The sequence below is a fragment of the Mesocricetus auratus genome, unplaced genomic scaffold (assembly GCF_017639785.1).
Source record: "Mesocricetus auratus isolate SY011 unplaced genomic scaffold, BCM_Maur_2.0 Super-Scaffold_100007, whole genome shotgun sequence".
In the NCBI taxonomy this organism is placed as follows: Eukaryota; Metazoa; Chordata; class Mammalia; order Rodentia; family Cricetidae; genus Mesocricetus; species Mesocricetus auratus.
This window is the reverse complement of record NW_024429191.1, coordinates 42,136,326-42,150,519: the sequence shown is the minus strand read 5'-3', so window position 1 is coordinate 42,150,519 and position 14,194 is coordinate 42,136,326. Positions and strand designations below refer to the sequence as shown.

Genomic DNA, 14,194 nt, shown 5'->3' with positions numbered 1-14,194 from the left:
GCATATTGAAAAGTTATACATCTTTAATCCTTTAGTGATCAAGGATTTATCACAGAGATTCGAGGAGGGCTCAACATTAAAAAAAACACACATTAATAAAAAAACAAATATAAGAAGCTACATGATCATCTTAGTTTTCACACAAAAAATACTTGAGATACTTGAGTCATGAAACATGGGGAATCAAGCTGGTACTGACCTGAACACTTCATCTCTATTGTCTAGCTTTCATAGCATGGGAGGAGAAAAGCAGTCATCAACCTTGCCCAACTGTGAACCCTTGCAAGATACAACAGTGAATGGCCTGGCATGACATGCCTACTGGTGTAATAGTGGCATGAATTCCATGGGCATCAACAATCACTTTCTGGTTGTATTTAAGTACAACTTCACCCGATGAAACTCTGCGCCACTATCTGGTCAAGAGCCTGTGGCCAGACAGGTCCCTGGGAGAGAATGTACTAGTATTACTCTGCTAAATGGACATAGTATTAAACCAATTCCTAATAACTTATTATTATACCCATAGATTTATATATCTCTAAATCTACTATCACAAACAGAAAACAGGGTGCAGAGGTCTCTTCATGAGTGTTTGCTACTTCATGTTTTCACCCATATTTTGCTTGCATAGATATTGTGAAATTTTCCATATCTATACAGTTTTGAGTTTGTTCTAGACAAATGTTGCAAAGAGCGTGTATGTTGACAGTCACTATGCTGCCACCCCCTCTGCTCACCATCCTGTGTGCCATGGGAAAGTGTGGTTCACTTGTATTGTATCATCAAAACTCAACCATCCTACTCAAAAGGTACTATAATTTAACCCCACTTTACAGGTGAGAAAACTGACATTTAAAAAACTAATTAACTGTCCGGAGCTTAAAGTTTGTGATTGTGCTAGGACCTGAATTTGTATTTCTCTGACCTCTTACATTGTTTTCTCAATAGAAATGGCCTTTGTTGCAGGGTAGATGTGACTAGGGATGCTTGGCTTTTGACTCAGCACCAAGCTTCAGGCATGGAGGGCAGAGACAAGAGGATTCGTGTCATTACCCTTTGTCTAGAAGCCAAAGACAGCAGCATTGTTTGGCCAGTGTTTCTTACACAAGGCCCAACATGACAACACCAAGCAATGGGTGAGTGCACATTATAAAATGTTATAGTTAGTTTGGGATAGTGGAGCCAACAGAAGGTTTCTCCATCCCGTATGACGGCTTGACTAAAAGTAAACTAAGATTTTAAACATATTCTTGAATTAAGCACGAGATATTATTTGATAAATACATGTTTGCTTTCTAAGTCTCAGGGTTTTCTAGGTCTCCCTGAGGGAATACTGAACAACGCAGCCAATTCAGGACCCGAGAAAGTTAAAGATTTTCCCCCACTTTGTTCTGTTTCACTGTAGCCCCACATCTCTAGAGCAGTCCATACCTAGTGTCAATGGCTATCCATGCAAACAATGGAATAAAGAGACATTTAGAACTAAAAAAGGATGAAAAACATGCTTTATTTCTGTTTCTATTTTACTCATACATTCATTTTCCAGTCCCTGTTTCTCAGAACTATCAGAAATCAAAGTACACTAAAAACTGCACGGAATGATCCCAGCTCTTTAGAAACAAGGCAAAGCAAAGCAGGCAAAGCTCACCAAATTGCCCAGAGTCTAAGGACTGGAAGAATCTGGAACAAAACAAAAGTGCTCAGCCCCTGTGTGCCATTTCTTGTTCCAAGTCCATGTGGTTTTCACACAGCACATGGGCACTTCACTTTAGCATACCAACTAGGCAGAAACCTCAACTGAGAAGCTGCCTCCATCAGATTGGCTGGTAGGCAAGCCTGTCAAACAATTTCTTGTTCAACGATTGGTATGGGAGGGCCCAGCCCACTGTGGGTGGTGTCACCCTGGAGCAGGTTGTCCTAGAGGGTATAAAGAACGCAGGCTGAGCAAGCCATGGAGAGCTAGGCAGTGAGCTTTAGTATTGCATTGCTTCTGTAAGCTGAAATAAATGATTTCCTCCTGAATTACTTTGACCTTGGTTTTATTTACCACCGCAATAGAAAGAAAACTAGTGCACCTAAGGATACGCTTGTAGGATTTGCTCTAAACCTACAGATTCACCCAATGCACACACATAAACGAGATCAGCATATAAACACTACACACAGCTGAAAATGGTGGCAGGTGAAATATCCACTCACTTTGAAACAGTACGGAGGAAATAAGGAGTTAACACCCAGGGAAGACTGAAACCACACCAAGCACAGTCATGCCTTGAGCAGGCTGTTGCAGGACACTTTCATGATTATATGACTTGGGAAATTTTTGTACATAGTAAATTAAACTCGAGGGATATGACTCTGTTCTCCTTGCAGGAATTCAGGTGGTGCATATGCTGTTTTACAGTCCTTCCTGCCCATCCTTCCTCTGCCTTCAGCCTCCCCCCCCCAAAAAAATGTGTTTCCCTTTATAATGCTCTAAAATGATTTTTATACTGATATGAATACAAATAACACTAAATCCAAAACATCCTGGTTCCCTACCCAATGGCAGAGCTAGCTGAGGAACAACAACTTATCGGTTCTTTCACTCCTTCCAGATAACAGCTAAATATTGATAAGTCTTTATTTACACATTTCACAAAATATTGATATGCCATATACACTGACCTTGCTTCCATTCCCACATAGACTGACAAACTTGTTCTTATCCATACATGTAAAGCCCATCTCATTCTTTTTTATTGGTTGTGTAATTTACTTAACTGTCCTGTTGAAAGATAAGCTCAGTTTTGAACTTTGGAATTACCTAACAAACCCATATAAATATGGAATGTGGACTAAGTTCCTAGAAGCACACAATGGAATATTTATTACTCAGCATTAAAAAGAAACTGCTGTAAGTGCCAATGTCACTGAACTGGAGGACATTCTACTTAGCAAAATAAATAGTCAATAAGAAACATGTAAACCTTGTGTGATCCTGATTGCAGGGAAGTTGGGGGTGTACAGTAGTCAGATTAGGAAAGGAAGGAAACAGAATAGTGCTTGCCAGGGGTTGGGAGGAGAAGGGAAGGGAAATTACTTAATAGATGACTTTAGATGGAGACAGTTTTGTGGATGGATGATAATGACACAAAGTGTGATTTAATGTCACTGAACTGTATAAATGATTTGGTGACAAGAGCAAAACTATGTTTTCATCCTCAAATTTATTTTTTAAACTAAAAAAAAATCAGAGTTTAAATTAACTGACTCATTGGTTTCACTGTGGGGAGAGAGACAGGCTCTCTCTATGTAGCTAGTCCTGGCTTGTCTAAAGCACTTGCCTCTGTCTCTTGAGTGCTGGGATTAAAGGTGAGCGCCGCTACATTTTTACTTTTAGTTAGATCATCTTATTTCAAATTTAGGGATGTCCTACCTGATTTTTTTATGCCAGCTCTTCTTGTGTTGTGATGACCCCTCATAACTCATCAGAATCCATTAGTGATCTGTTGGGGAAGTCCTGTTATTTGCCTGTGCATTTGTCAATAAAGTACTGTCTGGCCAATAGAAAACCTAGATAGGAGGGACTAGGAGTCGAGGAGGATTCTGGGAAGGGAAAACACAAGAGAGTCAACATGTAACGCCATTGGGGGTAGGAAGCCTGGAACTATTCTCCGGTAAGAGACATACTTAGATTAACAATTATGGGGTAATTACTTAAAGCAGAGCTAGCCAGTAAGAGACAAACAAGGCCAACAGCTTCATAATGAATATAGCCTCCTGTGTGTTTATTTGGGACTCATGCGGATCTAGAACCAGGCTGGCGCGGCAGAGCCCAGGCGACTGGCGGGGGATAACCAAAGCGGCTAGCAAAAGAAAAAGCTTCTCTTAACAGAATGGTTGTCAGGAGCGGGATTGAATTTCCACGCAAAACAACAAAAGCTTTAAAGGAATTTTAAAAACAGAAGAACAGAGAGAAGCACAGATTTTGGTAGCAGCATTTTTCTCAGGTGTGCTCTGTTTTGCTATCGACAAGCCGAGATTCACGTGGCTCGTTTACCGGAGTCTTCCTGACTCAGCATAAAAAGAAAAAAACCAGCAAGGTTGTTTTAAGAGACTCTGCTACCGATTGAAAGGTGTGTACGTACAGCTGGAAGTGGCAGCTTTTGCTGGAGGTCAGCATGGACTGAGGCGGTAAGCTGGAGTCAGCTTACGCCCGCCATCTTGAAACGGCAGTTTAAAACAGCCGCGGTTTTACAGATAAGACACGTGGCCAGAAAAACATAAAGATTTACAGTAAAGTCAGACTTGGATAAAGAAAAACTTCTAAAGGTTTACAGTGTGTTTAAAAATATATGTGAGATTGAGAGAGAAACTGAAACGGCAAAGTGGTAAATAAATACAAAAGCCGGCATTGTGGTGGCGCACGCCGGTAGGATTGCTCCAGAGGCAGAGGCAGGCAGGTTTCCAAAGAGAAACCCTGTCTCAGAGAAAAATAAATAAAAGTGAAAGAAATAAAGTAATAATAGATAAATAAATAAGCCACGTAAAGATGGAAAATACACAGAGAGTCTGGATACTGTACGCTATTGTGTTTTTCAGTTTTTTGCTTGCTCAGGAAGGAACTGCTGCTAAAGTACACTTGATTATAAATGCTGCTGAATTAATCCAACTTCTATCTTTTGAAAATGCCTTGACCTCAAAATTTAAGTATAAGGATATGTTACTCGGAAAAGGAGTTTTAATTTATGTTTCCACAGAACATAAAAAGCTGAGAATTTCTTCCAGGCTTCTGTGGTTTGATGAACCAAGACCCCCAGAAACAGTGGAACAGATGTTCCAACAATTGAAACAGCTAAGAAGATGCAGTCTTACAGACCCCAAAAATACGGACTTATACAGGTTTCTGAGTTTTGTCATGATCCCCATGGTATGAACAGCGCCCCCTTCCAGCAGGAAGCAGTTTGGAATGAGCGACGTCCCAATTCCCATCTTGTTTATAAATCTTTGTTTTCATTTAAATGGGATTGTTTATAATTGGCTAGTGATCACAGCCAATCTTTTTTAATGGTAAAAAGGGGAATTATGGTATGGGTATTGTTTTTCATTTATTGAGACAAAATCAAGGTCAATTTTGTGATGCTTATATTTCTCCTCTTGATTAAGTATTATGCTTATACTGATCTTTTACAACATAATGCATAATTGAATACAGACTATAGATAGTTACTTATAATAGAATTTCTAGTTACATAAGTTAGGTTTCTAGATATACAGAAATATATTTGAGATGGACAGTCTTCAATCCTCTCAAAGACCTTCAGAACATGGCATTTAAAATGGTTTAGGGTTTGTCTTGACAATGAGAAATGTCTGCTCCTGGCAGCACCAATTACGTCTGAGAGGAAGATGGGCATCGAAGAAACTCGTTATAAAGTTTGCTTTCAACATGGCAAGATTAGCCATTTGGGCAAGAAACTGCTCTTGCCTAGATTGTTTGACTGTTGTTGTATCACCTGGACATGCAGGACCCACAGGAAAGTGACTACTGAACTCAGTCTTACAGGGTTCCTGCTTGATGAAGAGTCTACGAGACTTTCTGCAGGACAAAGAAAAATGACTGACAGACTGCCAACACAGATGGACAGTTTGAAATTTCCTGCTTTGCTGAGAAGTGTTCCAGACACATTGTGGCCTATGGGCTGAAGATGGATGCCCCAACGTTACAGAGGAACTTCGGGTGACTGTCCAGGCAGTAAGATGTCTCTGTCAATCCTAGTGTTTATATATTATCCTTCCGTGGTCTTTGATGGAGTTGAAGACAGATAGTTATAATTATAGGTTCCTTTAGTTATGATAAAAGATAAGCTACATATAGGACTTTGGACTCACAAGGATGGGATGGATGATATTTTCTTTAAATCTTGCTAAAATATTGTAACTATGTTCTTACTTGATAACTGTTCTGTCATATACAATTTGACTATGTTAAAATTAAGACCTTTCTTTTGTTTAAACAGAAAAGAGGAGATGTTGGGGAAGTCCTGTTATTTGCCTGTGCATTTGTCAATAAAGTACTGTCTAGCCAATAGAAAACCTAGATAGGAGGGACTAGGAGTCGAGGAGGATTCTGGGAAGGGAAAACACAAGAGAGTCAACATGTAACGCCATTGGGGGTAGGAAGCCTGGAACTATTCTCCGGTAAGAGACATACTTAGATTAACAATTATGGGGTAATTACTTAAAGCAGAGCTAGCCAGTAAGAGACAAACAAGGCCAACAGCTTCATAATGAATATAGCCTCCTGTGTGTTTATTTGGGACTCATGCGGATCTAGAACCAGGCTGGCGCGGCAGAGCCCAGGCGACTGGCGGGGGATAACCAAAGCGGCTAGCAAAAGAAAAAGCTTCTCTTAACAGTGATCTTTATTTTTAAAACATTTTCTGTTTTCCATGTTTGTGCAGAGAAGGAAGCCTGTTTTCTCTGCACTTGTGGTTTCTAGGTTGTCTGATGTTCCTGTAATTCCTCTACAGCAGGGTTTCCTCTGCAGCCTTTAGATGCCCGTGTCTTTTCTGCATCCTGCTCTTGTTGAGAAGGCATCTTCCAGTGTGTGTGGGAGGTCTGTGTCCCCAGGGGTACTTGGAACACAAGCCCCCATTTTGTCTTGTCTCATTTCATCATTGCATCTGATATTTAGAAGAATTTGAGGTTGGGGAAAGCTTATGTGCAGACTTCTAAGTAATTGAGAATGCCATCTGGGCTCTTCTGAACACTCGGCTGAGGCCTCCTGCCACCACTGCAGCAGCTGGGCTCCTTGCCCTGGGACCTCTTCCTGTCTGGATTGTCTTCACTTCCGGCTTCCTCATCTTCGGGGACTGCCCTCCATCCTTACTGATGGACAGTACCCAATCATACTTTTTAATGGGTTTATAGACTTACTATTTCAGGCATTGTTTTTGACTATTCAACCCTCCTACTCACCATGCCTGCACTCATTATTCATAATGACTTTTAAAGAGCTGCTCTGGGTGGGGCCACTCTGCCGCGGCTCTACACTCAGCTGCTGGATTGCATGCTTCTGAATGGTGCTGAGTGGTTCCCCACTCTGGAGTGGGACCCACCAACCCATTCTCAATGGCAGGCTCCCAACCAGGCCAAAGGAACCCTTGTGACCAATGAAGGCGCCTTCTCACCAGCTGCTGGGTACTTGAAACCTGCCACCTCTTAACATGCCCCAGCCTCACAAGCACTTCCCCAGGCGTGCAGGAGGCCACCATGTTCTGCCGCTACTGTGAGAGGAAACACTGTTAGTTTTGATCCCTGTGCCATAAAGAATCAATGCACAGCCATGGGGCAGAGGGAGTCATAAGGCATCCTTTTGTTCAGAAGCAATTAGTGCATTCCGGTAGAGCCAGTTCTGGGCAGGGGGCAGAGGGAGTAGCCACAAAATGGCCTTTGTCCGAACTCCCATAAAAAAATTCCAGCCAGTGGGAGTGAACACAGATGTAGTCCAGAGAGTAGATTGTAGATGCCCCGGATTGTGGCTTCCACAGTGAAAGTATTCCAGGACTTCATGGATCGTGGTCTATAGAAGGGGGAGGGAAACAGATACCTTCCCCAAGGAGAGGAGCCCCTTCATCATGGTGGGGATTTGACTTACTGAGGACTTGGTCTCTACATAATCCAGAGTTGTTTTCTTTACTAGCATTCAGGTGCAGCTGGAAAAGGTGCCTTTCTGCCTCCCTTCATCTCTCCTCCGTGCCTGTTCCTGGTACCTGGTAACTGTGTATTTGGGTCCTTTGGCCCATAGCTAAATAACTGCAAAACCAGTTTATCATTTGGGAATTACAGACATTATAAGTAAAACTTACTCTCCAGATAGGTGCCATTTCCCCAGTTCTAACCCAGACAAAATGAAGAACACGCGCTTGGTATAGATGGGTGGAGTTCACCTGGCAGCAGTGAATTCTCCCCCCATCTGCCTACCTCATAGGATGCCAGATGGTGACAATCAGGAGTCGATACCACATCTGACCTTATCTATCCATGAGCTATCAGATGGGCATTTTTCTGTGCTTTGCTTTCCTCTGCTTTACAAGGGACATGACGACAATGCTTCCCTCGTGGGGCTCTGGAAGCATTAAGTGATGGAAGATGTGGTGTGTTCAAAACAAACACTCCCTGGCACTCAGACAGTAAATGGACCGGCTTCAGTTCCATCAAGAGCCACAGAGGGTAAGCAGCCCCAGTCACACATGCTCTGAAAGGCTTTTCCGTTGAGGGGCATCATCAGAAGGTGGTGGGCAGATGAAAGGGATTCTTATATTTTTTAGCATTGGGTCACAGATGTCTCCATTGCTAACCACAGTGTACAGAGTAAGGGCACCCAGGCAGGCAGCCCTAGTCTTGTTGTTCTCCCTTCCAAGAAGACAGAATTTGTTCCATGGGTCTATGGAGCACCTAGAAGAGACTGTGGTGATGAGCATCTGAATGATTCGTGGGGCCCTGAACAGAAGCTGCCCCACAGGGACAGAAAAGCTTCAAGGCATGAGACTTCTAGATCTGCATCTGCATATAGGAGGAGGCTAATTGAACTTACAGCTAAGTCTTCTTACAAATCTAGAAATAGTAGAGTTATGCAGTTTTACTTCTTTGTGAAAATTAGCCACCTGTCTCAGTGCCAGACTCCAGCCATCCACCATAAAAATAAGCAAACCTGCATGTTTGAACAAAGAACTGAAAAATAGCTGTGAGCTGTCCAGCCTCAAACAGTAGAAACAACCATCATAAAATGATAGAACAAAACACAGTGAGGCGCATTTAAGTTCTTTCTGGCAGTGAATTCACTCTCTTCCTAGTACAGCATGTCTTTTTGTGAGTGAATCCAATGATTCACATCCACTGGACTTTGGCTTATAATTGAATTTTTATGAAGTTTAAGCTTTTTATTATTGTATGTGTAGGGGAAGGGTGTGGGTTTCATGCCCACGCTGGAAATCACCTCTCTGGTCTTCCATAACCTCCCCGACATGATTCAGAATGCCTGTGTCGTCACCATCATCACTAGAGCTGTCATTCACTGGTCCCCAGGTTCCAGGAGCTCGCAGTATCCTTATAGAATCCTAAAAAGGAGGAGGTTTGTAGGTGGATGGCATGCAGGGAGACACAGCCCCAGACTGCTTTAGAGTTTCAGTTGTGGTGAAACTTTTCTCTGCACTCTGATGTAACGTCATAGTACAACTGAAGTTATTTTCACTTTCTAGTCAGGATAGAGCCAAGTCTTATCATTTGCTTGTGATTTTCATCAACCAATCAACACATAATTTTAATGGGTGTGTAATCTCTCTGTATTTGTTTATTCTTTCTCTGTTTAGAGATAGGGTCTTGCTCTACATCCCAGTGTCCTAGAACTTGAGAGCCTCCTGTCTTAGCTTTTCAAGGGCTGGCTTCCAGTAGTGTGCCACAGTGCCTGGAGCTGTGCCCTCTTCAAAGATTCTTCTAATATATTAGTGTCTGCAGATTCAACCAGCTGCGAGGTGTGGAAGGTGTTCTCGAATGACAGCTGTTCTCATGGATACTGCCACAACTTTTCTTATAAAATGCATGTGCTATCAGTAACAAAAGAGAGAGAGCATAGCAAAGTCTGCAGTCCCAGCATTCCTAACTTCTGTCGTCATGAACGTGACCAGACTTCTTTCTAGCCACATTTCCCTAGGCAGCACAGCATAAGTGATGTCTCAGTAAATGTTGTGTGATGCTTAACATGACAGGAGGTAGGCAGGTAATCTGTAAATTCTGTGCCATTTTATGCAAGGGCTTTGAGCATCTGAAGATTTGGGTAGGGGAGAATTCCTGAAACCAGTTGTAAATGGTGTTCTTAATTGGTCTAAGTAACAAAAATCCAAGTCAGATATGTATGGAGGAAAGGCTGAGAGATCAGAGAGAAGGAGCAAACCACTGCCACACCTTACCTCCCAATGTCTCAGCAGACAAGAGTTCCTATTTTTCCCTGCTTATATACTTTTTCTGCCCAGCAATATCACTTACTGTCCATCTGTACAGACCTCCAGACCTCTATGGTTAGCTAGTGACAAGCTCCATTCTCTGGCCTTCAGACAGGCTTTATTTGCACAAGCAAGATATCACCACACCAATTACTTGAAGATGTACATCTACTGATTGATCAACACTGAATTTAACCCACGAACAGCAACCAAGGGCCAGTTAGTCACAAATAATTGTTTATTATTAGACAACAGTGTTCTTGTTTAACAAAGTTAAATTCACAGAAACAGATAGAGATTGGGGCATAGGGAGCAATTAAGGAATTAATCAAAGAGCCCAAAGTTTAAATGGGTAAGAGCAAGTTTTGAGATCTGTTGTACAACAGGGTGACTGTAGTCTAGAATAATGTAAACTGGGGAATTGCAAAATGGCTCAGTAGGTGAAGACACTTGCTAAACAAGCCTGCAACCCTAGGGTAATCTCTGGAACCCACATAAAGGTTGAAGGAGAGAACCAATTCTACAAAGCTGTCCTTTGCCCACATAGGCCCCACCGTCACCATTATAATAAACAAAAATCTTTATAAGTTTAAAAAATAACTAAGGGAGTATGAACTGAGGATATCTCAGAGGTAGAATTAATGCCTATTAAGCATGAGGCCCTGGGTTCCAACCACAGAATGGGTTGGGATATTTCAAATAACTCACCAAATGAAGTGGCAGGTAAGGTAAACAAAGGATATGTCTGTTAGCTTTCTTTAGTCATTTCACACTGTATACATGGATCAAAACGTGACACTGTATGTCATAAGAGTGTAATTATGATTTGTTAGTCAATACTGGCAATAACTTACAAGCTGATTCTTGAAGTGATTCTATAAGTGACGGTCACATTCCTCATGGCCTTTACGGGTATCTGAGCTATTCTGTCCCTGTCAGCCCCTACACCCACATTAGAGATGCCTGAGGAAGGATGGAAGATGTTTGCATGTTGATACAAGATTATATAAATTTGGATTGACACTCTGTGAACTTGCAATATTTTTTATTGTAAAAGTTATTGCAATAGATCCCCCAGGTCCATGGAGAAAACCTGAACCTTCTTGTCAAGAGCAAGCCTAGTTTTCAGGTGGTCACCCCCAGAGTGGTTAGCCTTGGAGCCTTGTGAAGCAGATTCTGAGACAGTGGGAGGAATTGCCACCACCCACCCTACCCCAAATCATGATTCCTCCAGCTGAGGCTGTGGAAGTGTTGCTTGGTCTCCTCATCTCACCAATGGGTGCCACTCTTGTTCCCACTTTATTGGAGAAACTTGCACAATTGTTTGACAAATTCATTAGCAGCAGGTGTCTTCGGGTTTCATCAAGGTGTCTTGCCAGCTGGAGCCCCTGGCTAGTTGATCATGTATATGCATATAATGGATTTTCCTCATGTCACTTGGTTGTCATGGGACCATGGGCATGTTTTCAAAGCTTCCCATGCCTCCATTTCCTCATCCGCGTAATACAGGTAACAAGAGTCCACATAACAGGGCTGCTTCGAGGGGCAGTGTGTGGGAAGAGCTCAGTACAGTGTGTGGCAGACAGCGAAGGCTCAATAAAAAAAATGTTAATTTGTATTATTGCCACTATTGTCCTTCCAGGTGCCTTCTGGGTGGTATGACTGATGCTGCACTCCCTGCCCCACCCAAGGAGTTCATGTCAAAGTCCCTTCACAGGAAAATAACGAGGGCCATCCGGCCACAAGGAGCTAACTTGTTGGATTAGTGTGTATGAGACTAAATTGAACTTCATCAGTCCCAGCTGTCCATCGTCAGGGAAAATCATCAACCTGTGTTGAACAGTTTCATCCAGTGAACTGCGTCTTCTGTACGTTTTCCTTGGCGGCCTGCCAGCAGCCACCCCAAACACTTGTCAACTTTTCCTGAGCCAGTGAGATTGACATCTTTACAACCACTCTACAAATACAAAAATTAACATTTTGGCTGCTTGTCATAACTTGTCAAAGTCCACAGGCAGCAAAGATAGGTTTTGCACCTGCTCTATGCCTGCTCTCAAAGTACCATGCTCTCAGGGCAGCACTGCAGTGGCTTGGCTGTGTGTTCACCATGTGTACTGTGGCTGAGCTAGAGTAGGGCCAGTCCCCAGCTGGGTCTACACTTAGAATATTGCCAGCTTTTCCTCCACTGAAACACGCTGGTGTCCCTGTAAACCCGTAGTTTGTTTTCTTAGGCAAAGATGTTCTAAAAGTTGAATTGCTGGATCAGCAAACTATGTTTCCAGGCATTTATTAGCCTCGAGAAACAAAGTACAGTTTGAAACTCCTCTGATGGTGACGGTGGTTACTTCCCTTTCCTTTGCTGTTAATTCTTTTAATCAGCAAATGTTTTATTGGGCATCTGTTTGATTCAAGATATTGGTTAAGTATAGCACATTAGTATTTGCTGAGATTTGAATGATCTTAATAAGTAGAAAATATTTATTTATTTACTTATTTAGTGTTGACATTCCCTTCGGTGATACAGACAGTAGTAAGCTGCCTGTACTCCAACAAATAGCCCTACCCGTGATATTTGTAGGCAGAGACTGGTTGGAGAAAAGGGATTCAGAGAGAGACTGTGGAAGATAAGAGAGGATAGTGGGTATGAATGTAATCACAAAATATATGAAATTATACATAATTATATAAACAAATAAAGTAGAAATAGATATTTAAGAACATACAAATGGTTAAATCTGCTTACAAGAAGTTAAACATTGCTCATAATTAAATTTAAATCAGAATAGCAGCAAGTACTGAATGATTAAATGTAGACACAATTGCTTCTGACAGCACCAAACTATTCCTGAGAGTTTGATGGACACAGATGACACTCCTTTTGGAGTTCATTCTCTCCTCGGCTACTGGCCTCTTGGGCAAAGAACTGCCCCCACCTCGACTGCTGACTTTGGACATGCTGTCCTACTGGGCTAGCAGGAGAGAAACTTAAGAAACTGCTGAACCCTGCCAAGTCAGGGTAAGACAGTCTTTCAACTTCCCTGCTTCCGTGTTGGTCAGTCTGATACTCTGGGCCTTAGCCAAAGTTGGTAGCCCCAGTGCTGCTCTGAAACTTTGGGTGGCTGTCCAGGTAGCCTGCTGTTTCTGTCTTCACTTGCACCTTTTGGAAGTCGCTGGCTCGCACTTCCTGTCTACCCTAGTAATGCTATCTTCCTTCTCAGGTTTTGATGAGGTTGAAGATTAGACTGTCACAGCTATTGCCCCATTTTCTTAGATAGAAATATTAGGTACAAGACTTAAACTTTCCAGTTTAGAACAGCTTCTTAGTCTCTATCATGTCTTTACCCTGGGCCTGGATATGTAGTTTATGCGAATTGCTCTATGTTGCTTTACTGGTAGTAGGTCCTAATTTGTTTTTACCTTTCCTTATCCTAGAGTATACTTGATATTTGCTATCACTGTGTATAGTCTTGTATCAAGCCTAAACCTTCTTCTTTAGACTAAAAGGGAAATTGTAGCGATATTTTGTCTGAGAACCTGTAACAGTGGCCACACCTTTTGGGCTTGGTTACATGTAGGCAGGTGACTCATTAAAGGGGAGGTTGGAGGGGGAGAGCCCCTTGGGTCACAGAAACCACGGGAGAGGCAGTGTCTGCATTGAAGCCAACAGTCACTCACTGTTACCTGTATAAGTCCATCTCCAATAAAACACCATTTATTGTTTATACTGGGTCTGGTAAATTCATAATTTCCACGCCTTCAATTAAAGAGTAAACATAATGAGAAATAAAACAATGATATTTTAAACAAAATTATGAGTGCTCAAAATCATTTCATATGCTTGGTTTCTCATTGCCCCTTTTCACATTCACTCTGGTGATGTGGAAATAAATATTTCTCATTATTTGCTATGCTAACTAACCACTCTATCTTGTCTTTATTCCAGTTAAATGAATAGAAACACTTATTTTCCTCTTAAGAAATAAAATGGAGTTGGACAGTGGTGGTGCATGCCTTTAATCCCAGCACTCGGGAAGCAGAGGCAACTGGTTCTCTGAGTTCAAGGCCAGCCTGATCTAAAGAGCTAGTTTCAGAACAGCCAGGACTACACAGGAGAACCATTTCTTGAAAAAATAAAAAAGAAGAAAGAAAGGAAGGAAGGAAGGAAGAAAATGGAATCCAGTTCCCATAAAGAAAAGATGTATTCT

At 42.0% G+C, this 14,194-nt stretch overlaps 1 long non-coding RNA gene across 2 annotated transcripts; it reads left to right on the top strand.

Moving 5' to 3' along the window:
* The first annotated feature begins 3,622 nt into the window (after positions 1–3,622).
* On the top strand, positions 3,623–13,798 carry LOC121141365. 2 transcript variants are annotated; one of them, XR_005878259.1, is made up of 3 exons: positions 3,623–3,662; positions 8,085–8,220; positions 11,632–13,798. It is a non-coding gene; the product is annotated as an uncharacterized LOC121141365 (long non-coding RNA). The 2 variants fall into 2 exon arrangements; XR_005878258.1 differs by lacking the exon at positions 3,623–3,662 and having other exon boundaries at positions 6,744–8,220.
* The last annotated feature ends 396 nt before the right edge of the window (positions 13,799–14,194 follow it).